The sequence below is a fragment of the Panthera uncia genome (genome assembly GCF_023721935.1).
Source record: "Panthera uncia isolate 11264 chromosome C1 unlocalized genomic scaffold, Puncia_PCG_1.0 HiC_scaffold_3, whole genome shotgun sequence".
In the NCBI taxonomy this organism is placed as follows: Eukaryota; Metazoa; Chordata; class Mammalia; order Carnivora; family Felidae; genus Panthera; species Panthera uncia.
In genome coordinates, this window is record NW_026057584.1 from 86533238 (window position 1) to 86554217 (window position 20980).

Below are 20980 nucleotides of genomic sequence, written 5' to 3' on the forward strand. Positions count from 1 at the left end.
GAATCTGTTCATGTCTATTAGTGATTATTTTTTAAACATGGATAAATCATGAATACAACAATTTATACAATGTAGTTCATACACACATGTATTATATTTGTTGAGTAGTTACAAAAACATATATAGAGATGATATTCACTAAAGTCTGCATCATGACTATCTTCTGGTAGGGCTTAAGCTAGAGTGAACTTTAACTATAAGTGAGTAGATTAGATTTTTGTTCACAAATAATTACTACCTTCTTCCTGTGACACCCATTAGAAGAGTAAATTCAGCTACCCTATTGATTTGGAGATGGTCCATGTGATTTGTTTTGAGCAGTAAAATATGGATGGAAGTGAAGATATATTAACTCTGAGGAGAAATCACATATTTCCACTCACCTCTCTAGGAACTTCCATTTCCTCCATGAAAAGTAAATGTTCCCTGTATCAGCTGTCTTCAACCAAAGTCCAAAATTGGTACAAGGTGAAATTACCTGAACTCAGTGGCAGTCTTTTATCAGAGCTGACCAAGCCATTCCTTAAACACATGAGCAAGAAACTCTATTATATGAAATAGTCCTGCAAATCAATAGGAAAAAAAATGACAAAGGGAAAAACCAAATACATCACAGAAGACAATCACAGAAGACAACCAAATACAATCACAGAAGACAAAATACAAATGAGGACCATAAGAAAGTTGCTCAAATTTGTTAGGAAAATATAGGGGAAAAATCAAGGGAGTTATAATTAAAATATCAAATAAAACAGCACTTTCCTCTTACCAGCTTGGTAAAATTAATAGCTTGATCATATATAGTGTTAGTGAGAGTATGGGGATTTGAGCATCATATATCTTTGTTGGAAATGTTAATTATTATAGCATTATTGAACACAATTGACAGTACCTGTTAATTTAAAAAAATATACAAATGTAGAGCCTCAGAATTTCAACTTCTACAGATCTATCATAGAAAAATATTGTGCCTGGGGTGCCTGGGTGACTCAGTTGGTTGAGTGTCCAACTCTTGATTTTGGCTCAGGTCATGACCTCACAGTTCATGGGATCGAGCCCCACATCAGGTTCCACATTCATATTGCAGAGCCTGCTTCGAATTCTCTTCCTCCCTCTGTCTCTGACCCTTTCCTGCTCTCCCTCTCTTTTTCTCTCCCTCTCAAAATAAATAAACTTAAAAAAAAAAGAAGTGGAAAACTATTGTGCACATACATGAATGGTCATGCAAAACTCTTTTTATTGTATCAGTATTGGTGAGAAGATAAATATACCTTCCTGTCCCATTGTTAAATAATATCAAGAACAGGCAAAAGAACTTAGATATACGCTCCAGGAAGATAAGACTAATAATCAATTATAATACAGGCTAACTCATCAAGAGTAACAGATTTCTTGTCAAAATTTGCTTCCAGAGCCTTACCTCTCTGTTCCCACCAATTTGAAAGTGTTATGTTACAAATTATGCTCAATCCCACTCAGTTCTTTACCATGTAAGACTTTCTTAAAAAGTCACCCTGCCCAAATCTTAAAATCCTGATTCCCTTTTCCAAGACATCCCTAAGACCATGTCAACTTGATATTCTCTCTTATCAAAGTCAATCTAATCAACCTACCATTGCCTGGTTACAGATTTTCCTGGTGGTCTTTTAAGAGTTGAAGGCCAATGTTTGAAATAGCAGTAGCAAAATATACAAAATAGCAGAAAAGAGCACAGTTTTGGAGTTAGATTTACTGAAGTTGAATCCTGAAACCACACCTTACTAGCAGCGTGACCTTGTTTTCTCTCTCTGGTCCTTGCCTGTAAAGTAGGGACAATAACAGAAATTATTTATTGAGTTTTTGTGAAAAATAAATTACATAATTTATTTAGACCACTTAAGGTAAGGGTACAGAGTAAAGCCTCAAATAGTGTTAGATATAAAAAACAATAAGTAAATAAATGACCTAAATCCCTTTCAAATTGAAGAATGACTAAAAAATCTACAATACATTCTTGTTATGTACAGTTTAAAAGAAAGAGATTAATAATTGAATAAAATCAAATTGTGACACAAAACATATTATGTTAATACTTAAAATTACAGGTATATGTTTTACACTTAATCAGTATACAAAATTGTTTTTGGAGGAGGTCATCAAACCAAAAACTGTGTTCATTTCTGAGGGAAAAGAATTGGATTTCAGATTATTGAAAGGGATTATATCCTTTTTTCCCCAAAAGGCATGTTCACGTATTGGTGGTTTTTCTTACAAAGGAAATATTTTCATTGATGATTTTCTTAACATTGTGGTGATGAGAAATTGTACACATAACATATGGAATTGTAAAAATGTATATAAAATACCTACTTTTTAAATCCAAAACTTCCAGGTAATTTATAAATGAATATATGAATTGCTTTCAAATACTGCTTTATTTATAATTTTTGAATAGTCATTTCAGGAAAGAGACTAAGCAGATGTTTTTACTGAAGCATAAGCAACTTTGAGTCATGAAGTGAAGAGTAATTCCTTAACCAATGAAAATGTCAAGAAGAGTTTAGGTACACAAATATCATCCTGCCCAGATGGTTAGATTCAATATTGCTTCATTTAATTTTTGGCAAATTGATCCATTTTGCTTTAGTGAATACATTGCTAGAAATCATAGGATATTTTACATTATCTTACAAGGGAATATTTTCCTCAATAAAAACCAAGCAGCATATTTTATCTGGTCTTTACTCAGAACAAAAAAAAAAAAAAAAAAAAAAAAGAAAGAAAGAAATTTCAGTCATCAAGCTTTAAGGATTATAACAGAACTCTCTTTTATAGAACTTTTATAAGTATCAACCAAATATAGTCTAACACCATGTTGTGGATAACAGCTATCCCCAAAGGCAGTTAATAGATTTCTGTACAATTTTGTTTTTAAAAATGATTATTTATTGCTTTAGAGTTTACAAATCTTATTCAGAAGTTTGTGTGATTTTTAATACAGGTAGTGCCATTAAAACACTTTACAAAGACAGATGGATTAAAGAAAAACAATACTGATCAGGGAACATTAAGTACTATATTTGATTCCTCTAATTACTAGCTCTAATATGTGGTTAATACTCTTTCCAGTTGTATTGAGATATACTTGACACATAAGATTATAATAATTTAAGGAGTACAACATAATGATTTAGTTATGTATACACTGTGAAATGATCAACACAATAACTATAGTTACCATGCTGTACATGGCATCTCCAAGACTTATCTTATAACTGGAAGTTTGTTCCTTTTGACCTTCACCCATGTCTCCCACAGGCCACCCTTCCAACTCTGACAACTACCAACTACCAATCTGTTTTCTGTTTTTATGAGTTCAGATTCTACAAATAAGTGTGATCATACAGAACTGATCTTTGTTTGACTTATTTCACTTAACGTAATGCTCTGGAGGTTCATCCATGTCAAAAATGGCAGGATTTCCTTCTTTTTATGCCTGAATAATAATAATAATAATAATAATAATAATAATAACAACAACAACACCTTTATCCATTCATCCACTGATGAATATTTACGTTGCTTCTATGTCTTGGCTATTGTAAGTAACATAGTAGTATAGATATCTCTTCAAGATAGTGACTTTGTTTCTTTCATATATACATGAAAGAATATATATATATATATATATATATATATATATATATATACACACACACACACATATATGCACACACATACCCAGAAATAGAATTGCTAGAGCATATGGTAGTTCTATTTTTAAATTTTTAAATTTTTGAGGAACTTCCATAGTGTCTTCCATAATGACCATAACAATTAACACTCCTACAAAAGGTACACAAATGTTTACTTTTCTCCATATCCTTGCCAGCACTTTTGTTATCTCTTCTTTTTGGTAATAGCCATTCCAACAGGTGTTAAGTGACATCTCATTGTACTTTTGATTTGAATTTCCTTCATAATTAGTGATGTTGAGCATCTTTTTATGCCCTTATTGCCCATTTGTATGTCCTCTTTGGGAAAATGGCTATTCAGATCTTCTATTTTTTAATCAGATGCTTTTTTGTTATTATGTAAGCTTTTTATAAATTTTGGGTGTTAATCCCTTATTATATATATATGATTTGCAAATATTTTCTTCCGTTCTGTAGGTTGCCTTTTCTTTTTGTTGATGGTTTCCCTTGTTGTACAGAATCTTTTAAGTGTGATGCAAACCCACCGGTTTATTTTGGCTTTTGATGTCTTTGCTTTTGGTGTTAAATCCAAAAAATCATTGACGTCACCAATGTCAAGGAGCTAACCCCTCTGTTTTCTTCTAGGAGTCTTATGGTTTAGGTCTTTCATTCAAGTCATTTAAAAAAAATTGTTTTTAATCTTTATTTATTTTTGAGAGCGAGAGCATGAGTGGGGTGTGGGTGTAGGGGGGGCAGAGAGAGAGGGAGACACAGAATCAGAAGCAGGCTCCAGGCTCTGAGCTTTCAGCACAAAGCCTGATGTGGGGCTCGAACCCATGGACTGCAAGATCATGACTTGAACCAAAGTCGCCACTTACCAAATGAGCCATCCAGGTACCCCATCAAGTCTTTAATCCATTTTGAATTAATTTTGTGTATGGTGTAAGATAGTGGTCCAGTTTCATTCCTTGGCATGTGGCTGTCCAACTTTCTTACCACCATTTTTTGAAGGTGCAATCATTTCCTCATTGTATATGCTTGGATCTTTGTCATCTATTAATCGACCATATATTCACAGGTTTATTTCTGACCTCTGTTCTGTTCCATTGATCTCCTGATTCACAGGAGAGCACAGTGCTCTCTATCCTATATCACTAATCCATTGTATGCCTTTATGCCAATACCATACTGTTTTTATTACTATTGCATTTATTACTATTGATACAATTTGAAACCAGAAAGTGTGATGCCTCTGGTTTGTTCTTTCTTAAGATTGCTTTGGTTATTTGAGGTCTTTTGTGGCTCCATACAAATTTTAGAATTGTTTGCCCATTTCTGTGAAAAATGCTATTGGAATGTTGATAGAGATTGCTTGGGTAGTATAGACATTTCAATTCTTCCAGTACATGAACATCAAATATTTTTCCATTTATAGGTGTCTTCTTCAATTTCTGTTATTGGTATCTTATAATTTTTTAGTGTAGAAATCTTTCACCTCTTCAGTTAAATTTATTCCTATTTATTTTTTTAAGAAATGATAAATGGAATTACTTTAATTTCTCCTTCTGATAGTTTGCTATTAGTATATAGAAACATATTTTTTGTGTGTTGACTTTGTATCCCACAATTTACTGAAATAATTTGTTAGTTTTAAAGTTCTTAGGGTTTTTTATATATGATAATATTAAATTATTCTTAAACAGAGATAATTTTGCTTCTTCCTTTACAATTTGGACATCTTTTATTCCTATTTATTGCCTAATTGTTCTGGTTGGGATTTCTAACACTATGTTGAATAAAAGTGGCAAGAGGGGCATTATCTTGCTCCTGTTCTTAAAGAAAAAACTTTCAACTTTTCACCATTGAATATATTAGCTGTGGGCTTGTCATACATAGCCTTTATCAGGTTGACATAAGTTCCCTCTATACCCAGTTTATTGAGAGTTTATATTGTGAGTGGATATCTAATTTTTGTCAATTTTTTTGCATCTATGAAGATAATCATGTATTTTTAACCTTTATTATGTTGATGTGGTGCATCACATTGATTCATATTTCTTGAACCTTGCTTGTATCCCTACAATTATTCCCACTTACCACTTGATCCTTTTAATGTATTATTGAATTCAGTATGTTAATATTTTATTTAGGATTTTTGCATCTATGTTCATCAGTGATATTGGCATGCAAGTTTTTTTTCTTCTAATGTCTTTGTCTGGTTTTGGTAGGAGAATAAGGCTGTTCAGTCGATAGTGTTCTCTCCCATTTAAAAAATTTTTTTTAAGATTATTTTAATGTTTGTTTATTTATTTATTTTGAGAGAGAGAGAGAAAGAGAGAGAGAGAGAGAGCATTAGTAGGAGAGGGTCAGAAAGAGGGAGAGAGAGAATTCCTAGCAGGCTCCATGCTATCAGCATAGAGCCTAATGTGGGGCTCTGTATCACAAACCATAGGATCATGACCTGAGCTGAAACCCAGTCGAAGGCTTAACCAGCTGAGCCATCCAGGCACACCCTTCCTCTTCTATTTTTTGGAAGAGTTTGAGAAGAATTGTTGTTAATTCTTTAAATGTTTGAAATCACCAGGGAAGCCATCTAGTTCTGGCCTTTTCTTTGTTGGAGGACTTTTATTAGAGAATCAATCTTAGTAGTAATTGTTCTGTTTAGACTTTCTATTTCATGATTCAGATTTAGTGGGTTTATGTTTTTAGGAATTTATCTATTCTTGGTTGTCCAATTGTTGGCATATAATTGTTAATATTAGACTGTTATGATTATTTTATTTGTGTGGTAACAGTTGTACTGTCTCCTCTTTCATTTCTAATTTTATTTATTTGAGTCCTCTCTTTTTTCCTGGTGAGGCTAACTAAATGTTTGTCAATTTTATGTTTTCAAAAACCCAGTTGCTAGTTACATTGATCTCTTCTATTGTCTTTTTAGCTTCAATTTAATTTATTTCTTCTCTAATTTTTATTATTTCTTTCTTCTACTAATTTTGGGCTTTTTTATTTTTCCTTTTCTATTTCCCTGAGGTATAATGTTAGGTTATTTGAACTCTTTCTTTTTTCTTAATGTAGGTATTTATCAATATAAACTTCCCTATTAAAACTGCTTTTGCTGCATCCTATCAATTTTGGTATGTTGTGCTTCCATTTTTTATTTTTCTCCAGATTATTTTTAATTCTCTTGGTTTTTTATCTCACTCATTTATTTTATTGTTTAGTAGCATGTTGTTTGATCTCTACATTTTGTGAATTGTCCAGTTTTCTTCATATAATTGATGTCTAGTTTCATAAAATTTGGTTGGAAAAGATGCTTGATATGATTTCAACCTTCTTAAGTTTATTTATGTATTTATTTTTTTAATTTTTTAAATGTTTTTAGTTTTTATTTTTGAGAGAGAGAGAGTGAGTGGGGGGTGGGGGCAGAGAGAGAGGGAGACACAGAATCCGAAGCAGGCTCCAGGCTCTGAGCTGTCAGCATAGAGCCCGACATGGAGCTCAGACTCACAAACCATGAGATCATGAACTGAGCCAAAGTTGGACACTTAACTGACTGAGCCATCCAGGCACCTATCTTCTTAAATTTATTAACACTTGTTTTGTAGCCCAACTATGATCTATCTTGGAGAATGTTATATGGACACCTGGGGAAGAATATGTATCCTGTTGCTATTGGGTGGGATGTTCGGTAAATACCTGTAAAATTAACCTGGTCTATTGTATAATTTAAGCACTTCATTTATTTTCTATCTGGATAATCTGTCCATTGTTCAAATGGGGTATTGTATTGCTGTATGTTTCTCCCTTCAGATCTGTTCATATTTGCTTTATATATTTAGATGCACCTCTGTGGAGGTGAATAAATATTTAGCAATTGTTATAGATTCTTGTTTTGATGTCTTTATCATTATACAATAACCTTCTTTGTCTCTTATTACATTCTTTGGCTTAATTCTATTTTGTCTGATATAAGTATAGCTTTCCCTTTCTGTTGTTGTTATTGTTGTTGTTGCTTCCATTTGCAGAGAACATCTTTTTCTAACCCTTCACTTTCACTCTGTTTATGTCCTTGAAGTTGAAGTGAGTCTCTTATGGGCAGCATATAGTTTGGTGGTCGTCTTCTTCTTCTTCTTCTTCTTCTTCTTCTTCTTCTTCTTCTTTCTTCTTCTTCTTCTCCTCCTTCTCCTCCTTCTCCTCCTCCTTCTCCTCCTTCTCCTCCTCCTTCTCCTCCTTCTCCTCCTTCTTCTTCTCCTTCTTCTCCTTCTTCTTCTCCTTCTTCTTCTCCTCCTTCTCCTCCTTCTCTTTCTCCTCCTTCTCTTTCTCCTCCTTCTCCTTCTCCTTCTCCTTCTTCTTCTTCTTATCTATTTAGCCACTCTGGATCTTTTGATTGAAGAATTTAGTCTATTTACGTTTAAAGTAATTTTTCATAGATGCGAACTGTTTGCAGTTTGTTAATTATTTTCTATATATTTTATAATTCCTATGTTTCTTTCTTCTTATCTGGCTCTCTTCCTTTGTGACTTGATTTTCTGTAGTGATATGCTTGGATTCTTTTCTTTTTATCTTTTGTGTATTTATTATAGATTTTTGCTTTTTGGTTACAATAAGGCTTATATAAAGCATCTATAAGAGTCTATTTTTAAGCTGTCTACTTTCACCTAATCCATAGTAGTTTATGAGATAGTTTCTAGATATCTTTCAGAAAGAACTATTCCATGTGTAGCTGTAGAATTGGTGTGTCCATAGGAAGCAGTAAATTCAGAAGTCTCCTCTGTCACCATCTTGGACCAGACTTCTTTGTGAGTAATGATTTTGTTGCTGTGAATTTCACTTTCATTTTGATACAAGCTTTAGTCCTCCTTCTCCTTTTATTTCCACAAGCATGTAATGAAGTTTATGATGTACTAAATTCTAGGTGCTGGGTTCTGAAGATGCAAAACTGTAAGACTAGGTGTCTACTCCCCATCTTAGCCCTGAGACAAATACCACTCTAAAAGATAATTTTCAAATATTATCAAAATACTATGGGTGGCTAGAGAAGGAAAAGATCTGGAATATCTGGGAAAGTTTTCACAGCAATCTTCAATTTAACTAGATATATAGGATGGGTAGTGTGCCAGGCATAATAATTTGAAAGGAAATGATGCTTCAGAAATAAGAAAGCACATGCACAAAAGCATGAGGCTGAGAAAGGTGATGATGGGGAATTTACAATATAGACTAAATTAGGATTGAGGCAATGACTGAAGATGAGGTTGAAGAGACAGATTACAACTAGAGTAGGATGGATTTTATGCACTAAGCAAGTAGCTTGAACTTGGGAACAAACAAGTTACCAAAAACCTATGGGAAAGTCACATGATATTTTATCTTCTTAAGGAATATCCTAAACAGTCTGGATGAATGCAAATGAGACCAAATGCAGACAGATTGCAAAGAAACCAAGAGGTATGAAATAGACCTATAGGATACAGAGTTAATCATATGTCTAAAATCTGAATATGAGAGTAGCATTACATATGGATTTTAGACATTTTGAAAACTAGAGAAAAACGTAAGAAATAAAATAGATATATGGTCAATCTCACAACATAGAAATTGGTGGTTGACATTTCAATATATTAATTTCTAGATTGTTTTCTATATATACATATATAGTTTAAACCAAAATTCATGACATCAATGTGAAATGCTAAACAGTTTTCTGAACGACCAAATAATAGACAGACATCATTTATGTAATATATCATCAGTTACTACCACTATTAGAAATGTAGAGTTTTTAACATTTAAAAAAGCATTGTGATAAATATGCTTGTGCCTACATACTTGTGCCCTTGTCTGATTACTTAGAAAAAGATATTAGGTAGAATTTCTAGGCAAGATATAATATACATTTTAAGGTTTTTAAAAGTATCTATTCAAAATTCACTTTAAGAAAGCAATTGATATTCCTACTAGCAGTGTCTTTTCTCTGAAGCTTTTAAAACAATGAGTATTTCTATTTTTTTCTGACAATAGGCAAATATGGAATCTCACTGTTTAATTTGCATTCCTTTGATTACTTACGAAGTTAAATCCTTTCATGTTTATTGTAACTTGCCTGTTCTGTCAATTTTTCTATTGGGGTGTTTGTAGTTTTATGTTTGATTTAAAAAAGGCTCAAGGACCTATCTGTTTAGGCAAAATACAGCATAACAATTGGAATTAGTTATTCATCCATAGAGAGCTGTGAAGGCATCTCAAAAATTCAAAATGTGTGAAAAACAAGAACACAGCAAGGCTTCAGGTAAACAGAAATCTGTTGCAAATATTTGGTAGAAAAGTCATATTAAGGCAAACTTACCAACTGCAAGCAATGATGTTGTTAAGGCAGTAGAATTGGCTATTATCAAGGTTCCAGAAGAATGATGCAATGGAATAGACAGACTTTGTCCCTGTGAATTCAAAGAAATCCCATTGAGTTTTAGAGAAGAAGGCTACACTCAGGTGGGTATGGCTACTAGTTAGCAATCTCAGTTATTTTTAAATATTGCAGAGGTGCCTACGTGGCTCAGTCAGTTTAGCATCTGGCTCTTGATTTCAGTTCAGGTCATGATCTTGCAGTTCATGGGATTGAGCCCTGCATCAGGCTCTGTGCTGACAGTGTGGATCCTGCTTGGGATTCTCTGTCTCTGTCTCTGTCTCTGTCTCTGTCTCTGTCTCTCTCTGCCCCTCTTCTGCTTATGGTCGGTCTCTCTCTCAAAATAAATAAACATTTTTGAAAACTTGTAGAGGTGCCTGGGTAGCTTAGTTAAGCGTCTGACTCTTGATTTCAGCTCAGGCCATGATCTCACCATTTGTGAGATCGAGGGCCATGTTGGGCAGTGCACTGACAGCATGGAGCCTGCTTGGGATTCTCTCTCTCCTTCCCTTTGCCTCTCCCCTATTCATTATCCCTCTCTCTCTCTCTCTCTCTCAAAAATGAATAAACTTAAGAAAAAAATTTTAATTGTATGTGAGAGGAAAAAATGCCAAATTACAATCCCATTGAAAACTAGTAGTAATAATCAGTAACCTATTAAATTTCAAAGAAGATAGAAGAAAGGTAGTCAAGGAGAAATTGTATAAGACACATCCAATCTGAGTATCAGTCCTTTGAAATATATAGGCACCCTGCTCCACAAAAAGTGAACAGACTGTCCTGAAATTTGCAGGAACATTTTTCCTCACATTATTAGGAAAATGCAATAAAATGGACTCACTTGTATAACCACCATCATAATCAAGACTGAAAATATTTTCATCACACCAAAAGCCCCCTTATTTCTCTGTTTTCTCTCACTATGGGTAAATTGCCTTTTTCTAAAATTTCATACAAATGTAATTACAAAGGATTATTTTTTATACATGCTTTTACTCAATACAATGCTTTTTAAGATTCACCCATGTTTGGGAATACATCAGTAGTATGCAGCAGTAGTATTCTTTTTTTATTGGCATATAGTATACCATGTGGATATACCACAGAGTACTTACTCATTAATCTGTTGTTAAGCGTATGGGTTGTCTGCAGTTTGGGGCTATTATGCATGAATTTGCTATATACAAGTTGGTGTCTACAAATCTTAGTGTGGATAGACGTTTTTATTATTCTCAGGTATTACCTAGGAGTGGAATGGCTAGGTCCTATGTTATGTGTATAGGTTTCACTTTTGAAAACAATATTCTAGCCTTCCCAACAACAAAAAAATGCTAGTTTACAGAGTGACTGCCATTTTCCAGTCCCATCAGAAATGTATGAGAATTTCAGTTCCTCTAGACCCTTGCTAATATTCTGTATGGCTAGTCTTTTTAATTACAGCCATTCTAATGGATGTATAGTAGTATTTCATGTTGGCTTCAATTTACATTTCCCTGATGATTAATGGTGTTGAAAATCTTTGCTATGTGAATTGGTCATTTCTACATCTCTTTGCTTAATATTTTCTAAACCATTTGCCTACTTCTTTATTTTGTTTGTTTGTTATTCTGACATAAGAGTTCTTTATAAAACATGGAAAAAAGTCTTTCATCAGATATACATATTGCAAATATTTTCTCTCAGTTTGCGGCTTGCTTCTATTTGTTGGTGTTATTGTTTTTTCATTTTTGTATTGGTATCTTTCACAGAGGAAATTTAGTTTTGATAACATCCATTTTATCAATCTTCTTTTATATTTTTTGTTTTGTTTAATCTAAGAAAACTTCTACCTATGTAGGAGTTTGATAGTTTTATATATTTACTTGTAGATCTACAATCATTTTTGAATCATTTTTGACATATAGTGTTAAGGTTCAATATTTGTTTTTATTTTTATTTTTGCAATATCCAGAGCTTTGAGCACAATATTTTAAAGACTATCATCATTTTTCCCATTGAATTAGCTGGAGCCGTAATATTGCCTTTTTCAAAATTAAATTGATCAGTTACATGTAGGTCTATTTCTGAAATCTCTATTTAATTGATATACACCCTTATGCTAATACCACACTGTCTTAATTATTATAGCCTTATAATAATAATAAAGTTAAGTAGCAAAAATCTTTCAACTTTGTTCTTTCATTTTAAATTGTTGAACTATTTCAGGTCTTTCACATTTCTATATAAATTTTAGGATCTTGTCAATTTCTTGAGGAGGTGATAAAAAGTGACTGTTGGGTGTTAGATCACTGAATTTATACACAAATTGGATCAATAATCTTACTAACAGTTTAAGGTTTTAATTTAGAAACTTAGCAAAGTACTTCACTTACTTTGTTGTCTTTAATTGCCTCAAGCAATATTTTGTTATTTTATACACAAATTTTGTTAAGTTCATCCCTTAATATTTAATAGTTTTTTAAATTATATTTTCAAATTGTTACTTATAATATATAGAAGTAAAATTGGATCTTTCTTCCTAAACTTCCTTACAGTGCGGAAAGTGCCTATAGAAACATAGCCCAGATTATCATTGTATTCACCTCTTTGGTATTCCTTTTCCCAGGGATAACAACAATGGGCTGACTATTGACAAATGTAAAGACAATTGTTTTATCATTTCTTCAGTGTGCAGAACACTGCCTATTTTTAAGAAATGGTACATTCATATTTTTATGTACAGAAATTCAGAAGTAGAGAAATTAGAAGAGGAAAGTACTTTCAGGTGTGAAAACATAAAAACTTTGCTTGAGCTGGGGCTTACTGGGTGCACAGTTCTTGATGGCAGGTGCAGACACTTGGTACTAGGGATTACAGCTCCATATGCCCCCTAGGGAGGCATCTAAGGCTCCGGCACAATTTTCCCAAGCCTATTGGATATATACTTGAAATTGTGCCAAAATTCAAGGGTTTAGAAAGGGAAGGCATGGAGTTGGAAGGCTTCATTTAGCATCATTAAACCTTGATTATACTTGGTACTGTTAGTCTGTTTCACTAAAGGATTTTTAAAGTAGAAGTAGTCAACTTTCAAGGACAAAAATACAGCTGTTCAATCGACTGATGAAGAATGCAATTGTTTTCTAAAGGAGAACAGTGAATGGCTATTTATTATTGTTATTTTTTTTAAGTAGGCTTCACGTTTAGCATGGAGCCCAAGGCAAGCTTGAACTCACAACACAGATCAAGACCTGAGCTGAGATCAAGAGTCAGATGCTTAACTGACTGAGCCACTCAAGCGTCCCTATTTATTATGTTTGAGCAAGCAAATAATTATGTTCTCCTTCAGAAAATAGAAAGTTTTGCTGAATGATGTCGCAGATGCTAAAATGCTCTGTTTGCCAGTGTGACAGGCATCCCCATATGAGTGGGTGGGTAGGGAGAGAAATGAAAGCAACAAGGGGAGTGAGGTTAAGCACCCATTTAGCCTCTCCTCTGACTATGGATCCAATGCTCCTTCTCAGAGAAATGCATTCCACATTGGAAAGCAGTATACTGCAAAGATGGAAAACAGAAATGATAAGCCAGTTATGTTCATGATATAGGCCTTTGTGCTAAAGTTGTCTAATTAAGAAAACAGACAGGAGAAAATATTTAAAATATATAAAAAACTCATGCCAAAGAATTTTGAATGAGAATCAACAGAAGAAAATGCAAATTTGATACAGAAATTCGCTAAAGTCATAAGATTTATTAAAGTTGAAGACAGAGCAGTAAAAATACTTGTCCTACATGTTGACAGGAAAGATTTACCAGGTACATTGGAAAAGAAAAGCATGCTGAGCTTTTTAAAATTGGTGCATTGCCTGTGGTTCACACACACTAGAATTAATTGTCTTGAATATTAGTTATAGATGATGAGTATCAACCCCGTGCAGAGTCTTTCAGACTCTCCCTTCTGGAACAGCAGGAGAAATTCAAGCAAGCTGCAGCTTATGTGCCTGACACCGAAGGTACAGAATGTGGGCCTGACACTGAAGGGACAAGATTGTGTGCTAGACACTGCTGGTACAGAGTTGTGGGCCTGACACTGAAGGTATGAGGTTAGGCACTATCAATAGACTTCTGTTACAGTTGATTACCTTTCCTATTTCAACATTTAAATGGAAGATAACATTGGCTAAATGGTAAGTATCTCATTCTCTCTACTCATGTTGAGACTGCAGAAGGCAGTACGCTGCTGAAGGGAAAATTTAGCATGGAAGGAAGCGCAGACTGTAAAAAGGTTTTTGTAAAGACGACAGAGTAGAAGTTAAAGGAAGAAAGAAGTGGACACAATTCGTATATTAGTGGCAATTAGGAAAGAAGGATGTCATGAAGTGGATCTTTAAAACTAATCTAAGAGGAAGAGGGAAATCAAAACTAAAACCAGGTGTCTTAAAATCTTGCTAAAGTTTGGGTTTAAAAAAAATGCATGAGCTTGAGAGAAAAATTGCAGAGAGTGGGTGGGAGAGGGGATAAGGCAATTCTAACTCTGAATGTGATAGCACATAGACTTTAGACCTAGTTACTTTAATAGAAAAAAAAACTATACTCACAAATAAAAAATATTTAAGGAGGAAAATGAGAATATGCTAATTACAATTTGAGAATAAATACTCTGAGCAGCATATACATGCAATAAAATGCCTAGAGAGAAACGTTCCAGAAATAAATAAATTAATTAACTTACAAAACAGAACAGAATATAAAAGGTAAAGGGAAACAAATTTTTGGCATACAGTTATCCAGGTTTAAGTAATTGATATTCAATTTCTGTAGAAACTTTGTTGGACTGGCTCATGGGAGCTGGATTGTAAATATGTATAATATGTAAATAACTTTTAATATACTTGAAGGATTTAAAAAGAGGGATAATAGATATGAAAGTGCTCTACAATGAATATCATTACAAACACTGGGAATGGTGAAAGGAATACCCAAAGAACATTTCCAATTCTTGTCTCATATCTGCTTACATGTATTTAATTTCCTGCATAGGGTCACTTACAAAATATAAACCCTTCCTTATTGAATTTATTTTCTTTCAACTTATCTTCTTTCAAGGAATTGTCTCTCAGAATTTCTATATAGTGGAGATTCATTTGTCTGCTTTTCTATGCTTATTGTTTTTGTCATCCATTTTAGGCACAAAGATTCTCAAAGGCAGGAAACATAACCATTTACATTTTCTGGTCCGGAAAAAAGTAAATATTACATGACAATGCTTTTCAGAGATTAATTCACTAGGCGATATTTCAAACAATTCCATTTTGGAAAATAAATTCAATTTCACTTTCTTACATACAGCTTGTATCTTCTACTAAAATTCATGGTAAAACTGGGTAAGTCTTTTTAATACATAGTCAACTCTCAATTACTAGGCAAACCGTGTTTGCAAATACTGAATGTTCTTCCAAAAATGTCATTTTCATATTTCAAGAATCTTGGTTCCCAGTCACATACTAACTATGAATCCAGCATTTATAGCTTTTAAAAATGCCAACCAATATCATCATGGTATAACCATCAAACTCCATTTTTGGTTTCGCTTTGATTAAATTTTGCCAGAACTACTTCTCACAAATTTTCTTCAGTCAGTCTGAAGTACTTCCTCACTTCTGCATGCTAACATTTAATATCAAGTCTTTACTTTGTGCCAGATCCACTTCCTGGAATAGCGCCCTAATGCAATATTTCTGTGTCAGTGATAACCCAAATTTGCAACAGGATAGGAAGCAACTTATATTTTTATTTTGGAATAATAATAATAACAATAATAACAATAATAATAAATTTCAAGGTGATTTTAAATATACATTAGCAATTAAGTTTCCAAGGAAGGATGAGAGAAGGGGGAATATTGTGAAATGGAACCTGAGAATAATAAACCAATCACCATGTTTTACCATTAAACTTCCTAAGAATTTCTCTTTTCTCCTATATCTCTAGATATCCATGTCCACTCTCTCAGTTCAGACCATCATCAACCCTTGCCTGGATTTAGAAGACCAAGATTTATAAGCCAAGGATTTGTAAAAACTTATTACTACCTAATTTTCCAATTTTAGTGTCCCTGCAATTCGTTTTCCATGTTTTTCAAGAAAAACAATGTTTCTAAAATGTAATCTTATCATGTTATCCCCCTACTTTAAAAACTCTTCACAGTGGTTCTTGATTATCTTCAAGATAATTACGATTTGTCACCAGTGCAACCAAAGTCTTCCACTATCTGGTCCCCAGTCACTGCTTCATTTCTTCAGCAAATTTTAAGCTCCAATCTCTTGAATGTATTGGCAGGTATATGAGTGAACCATGTATCATCTTCAGTTCTATTTTATTTAGGAAGGGTATTAATTAGGACAAAAATGTTTTGTAATTCTGATAAGCTTCACTTTGTTTTTCACTTCTTTTATGACTTCAAAATTACTTTGAAAAGACACAGTGGTAAATTGGTAGCTATGAAATAGCTTTTTAAAAATATAATTAACTAATTAATATGACTTACTCAATATAATTGTTTGTAGAGGCAGAAATTTTACTCTAAACCTGAGCACTTCCTAATATCCTTAAGTTTATTCTCCTTTTTATTTTTAATTTTTTTAACTTAAAACATTTTTTAATGTTTATTTATTTTTGAGAGAAAGAGACAGAGAAAGAGCACAAGCGGGTAAGGACAGAGAGAGAGAGGGAGACTTAGAATCCAAAGTAGGGTCCAGGCTCTGAGCTGTCAACAGAGTCCGATGCGGGGCTCAAACTCACGAGTCATGAGACCATGATCTGAGCCGAAGTCGGACGCTCAGCTGACTGAGCCACCCAGATGCCCCTCTCCTCCTTCTTTTTTAATTGTGATAAAAACAAATGAGATTTACCTTTTTAACATATTTTCTTTTTTTCACAGTTTTACTGAGATACGATTGATATATATATTACTGTATAAGTCTCAGGTGTACAGCATAAAGGTTTGACTTACCTATATTGTGAATTGATCACAATAATTTTAGTTAACATACATCATCTTATGCAGATACAATAAAAAGAAATGGAAAAAAAGAGAAAAAAAATCTCCTTCTAATAAGAACTCTTAGGATTTAGTCTCATAATAACTTTCATATATATCATATATGCTACATATACATATTATATAGCATATAGCAGTAGTAACTGTAGTCATCATTTTGTATATTACATCTCTAGTGCTTATTTATTTAACAAAATTTTAAGTATTACATTAAGTATTACATTAGTATTGTATATGTATAAGTAATACATTAAGTATTAATACAGTGTTATTAACTAGTAAACAAAACAGTATTATAGGCACAGTGTTGTATAGCAGATTTCTAGAATTTATTCATTTTGCATAACTGAAATTTTATGCCCATTAAATGCATCTTCCCATTTTTTTGTACTCCTAGCCCTGGTCATCACCATTTTACTCTGTTTCTCAGTTGTACTATTTTAAATACCTCATATAAGTAGAATTATATAGTATTTGTTCTTCTGTGACTGACTTATTACACTTTGCATAATGTTCTTAAGGTTCATCCATGGTGTCACGTATGGCAGGATTTCCTTCTTTTTTAAGACTCAGTAATACCCAATCATATGTACATATCACATTTTCTTTATTCAACTGTTGATGTACATTTAGGTTGTCTTTACATCTTTACTATTGTGAATAATGATGCAATGAACATGAGGATGGACATATTTTTTTGAGATCCTAATTTCAACTCTTTTGCATAAATACCTAAAAGTGAGATTGCTGAATCATATAGTAGTTCTATTTTTAATCTTTTGAAGAAACTCCACATTGTTTTCTATAGCACCTGCACCATTTTACGTTTCCACCAACAGTGTACAAGGGTTCCAATTTCTCCACATTCTCACCAAGAATTTTTTTTTTTAAATAATAGCTACCCTAACAGATGGAAGGTGACATCACATTGTGATTTTGATTTGCATTTCCCTGTTGGTTAATTATGTGGAAAATCTTTTCATATGTCTGTATGTCTTCTTTGGAGAGATGTCTATTCAAGTCCATTTCACATTTTTTTCATAGCTATTTTTTGTTTGTTTGTTTTGGTTTGGCTTTTTGCATTGAGTTTAGGAGTTCCTTACATATTTTGGATATTAAAAACTTCTCAGATATATGGATTGCAAATATTTCTCCCATATTGTAGGTCACTTTTTCACTCAAAAGTTTGTTTTGCCATACAGAAGCCTTTTTAGTTTGCTATTGTCCCACTTACTTATGTTTACTTTTGATTCCTGTGCTTTTGGTGTCATATCCAAGAAATAATTACCAACATGCATACCATGGAGATTTCCACCTAGGTTTTCTCCTAGGAGTTTAACAATTTCAGTTCTTATCTTTAAGTTTTTAATACATTTTGAGCTTACTTTTTTTTATAGTGTAAAATATAGGTCCAATTTTATTCTTTTCCATGTGGCCATCTAACACAATTTGTTGAAGACACAGTATTTACCCCACTGCATCCCTTGTCAAAATCAGTTGACAATGTATGTGTGGGTTTATTTCTAGGCTCTTTATTCTGACCCATTGGTGTATATGTCTGCCATTATGCCAGTTTTGACCAAACTTAGACAGATTTTTTAAATCTGTTTTTATAGCAATAGACCTATATGAGAGCAATTTCTTAAGATTTAATATTAATACTTTGCTTTATCCATAATCTGCACCAATATATACCTTTCAAGTGAGGGAATCACAGAAAAAAAGAGTTATAAAATACCTGACTAAATGTTACTCAGTTACTTTTCTTGATAAAGTAGGAATAAGAACCCTGGCCATGTGAGATCTTGCCCAATGACTTCTACCACACGACTGACCACTGTTTCATATGATTAAGAAAAACTTACTATAGTTATAGTATATTGCAAAATTTTCCATTCTTCTGAATACAATTTCATAATTAAAGTATAAAAATAAAAACAGCAGATGGGAGAGAAAAGGGAGACAGCCTACTTTAGCAGCATTCCTTGGAGAGCTGGACAAGCAGACTGTGGGAACTGGAAAACAATGATCAAATTGCTAACGATGAAGTCACCAATCAATCATAATCAATTGACTGTCAAACCCCAATTTTGTTCATATTTCTCATGGATTAAGTCCCTTTTTTATTTTTGTGAATGAAATACACAAAAGGCAAAGTTTTTGAGTAAAACAGACTGGAAGTCAAAGATTTAGAAATTCCCTTTTATCTCAATATTTCCCTGTGTCTTCAGTCCCTTATCTATATGATTTATATCATTCTTGCCTAATATAAAGATTCAAATTTTTATAGTTTGGAGAAAATTCACTCTTTACTTGTTTACTGTATAGTTTATATAATACCAATAAATTCTAAGTGTCCTATTTGAATGTAATTTGAGATTCATACATTACTGTGATAAAGGAGAAAATTAAATTCTTGTACCTAAAGAAAGCTACAAAAATTTGCATAATATATAAAATAAAAGGTAACAAGCCACACACAATTGCCTAATCATAAAATTTATAGAAACAAGTTCTTTTAACTATATTTGATATATTCAATCACTTTTTTAACAAAATTTATAAAATTCTTACTAACCACATTAGGCAAAGTACTCTTCTAAACTTATGTATGCAGACGAAAACAAACAAAAAGCTGAAAGATCCAAAACACTTCAGAGTAGCTTTAAATGAATTTTAAACTCAAGTAAGATTCCTATTGTTAAACCAAATGACCACGGACATGTAAGAACATGGCAACTCCTTGAGAAAAGTTGTTGATGAAAATGGCAGGAATGGCAGGTCTGAGAAGAAGAGGCATGCTAGCGTTAAAAGTATAGGAGCAAGGTAGATAACAAATCAATATATGTGCACATTATATGTTAAGGAAAGTTCATTGCTGGGATAGACATTATCAAGCCATTACAGCACAATGGAACAAATGCATTTTCTACACTGGATACTGAGAATGACAATAATAGTAATAATTAAAACATCAGCTACTATATAATATTTACTTAGTTTACTTAAACTTCATAATAACATGATGATTTTCTGTTATTCCCCAATTTTACCAATGAGGAAATGTATATTTTTTCTGGTCAAGCCACATGTCCAAAATTGTAGTTGATAAATCATAGAACTCAAACCTATCTCCAAGTCTTTTCATTTAATCTGTAATATTCCCTGCTTGTAGATATATGGTCATACTGTTGAGATTGCTTGAAGAACCATTACATCTGTGGTGTATGAATACAGATGGAACAGATAGACCCTAGAGCAGATTAATAGATATTAGAATGAGAGAAAGGTGGAGAGTGGAACCAGAAAGCAAGACTCAAGCAGTCATGTTTGTGAATTTCTTTTTTTTACAGTTGAACAGAAGATTGGATGTCTTCTCAAAAAATATTTTTTTGCTTCCTTGTATGGTAAGGTGATCTTTAATATTATTAGCAATGCTACTGGGTTTCTTTGTCAATAATCTACAATCCCTGAAATGCTCCTTTGCCTTGCTTCTTGGCAACAAGTTCTTCATTAGTGCTCTTTATAATGCAAAAGTCATGAGAAATAATTTACAAGAAGTCTATCAGAGTAAACACAAACAACTCTATTTTATTCAGAATACTAAAAAATCCTATTTGCTTACAGTGATTTAGATAACACACAACAAAATAAAAGCTTTCCCTTGGATAATTATGTTTTTATTCAATTATCTGATTTAGCTGTCAAACCACTTAGGAAAAAAAAATCCTTCTGCAATGCACATAGAATAGATGTCTCAAAATGCCTAATGAATAAATCAATGGTTGAACAAAAGTATTTTAAAAAGGAAGTACTTACTTGGTTAGCCTCTCAGAGCACACTTGAGATAATGCATGCTTTCTTTGA

The 20980-nt window shown here is 32.9% G+C and overlaps 1 long non-coding RNA gene across 1 annotated transcript in view; it reads right to left on the reverse strand.

The window, feature by feature from the left end:
• Positions 1-387: 387 nt before the first annotated feature.
• Positions 388-20980, reverse strand: part of LOC125911645 (uncharacterized) — a 100583-nt gene continuing 79990 nt past the window's right edge. The window contains exons 2-4 of the long non-coding RNA XR_007454396.1: positions 10021-10111; positions 1614-1798; positions 388-563 (exon numbers count right to left, since the gene is read on the reverse strand). This is a non-coding gene — a long non-coding RNA (uncharacterized LOC125911645). The remainder of the gene's footprint in view (positions 564-1613; positions 1799-10020; positions 10112-20980) is intronic.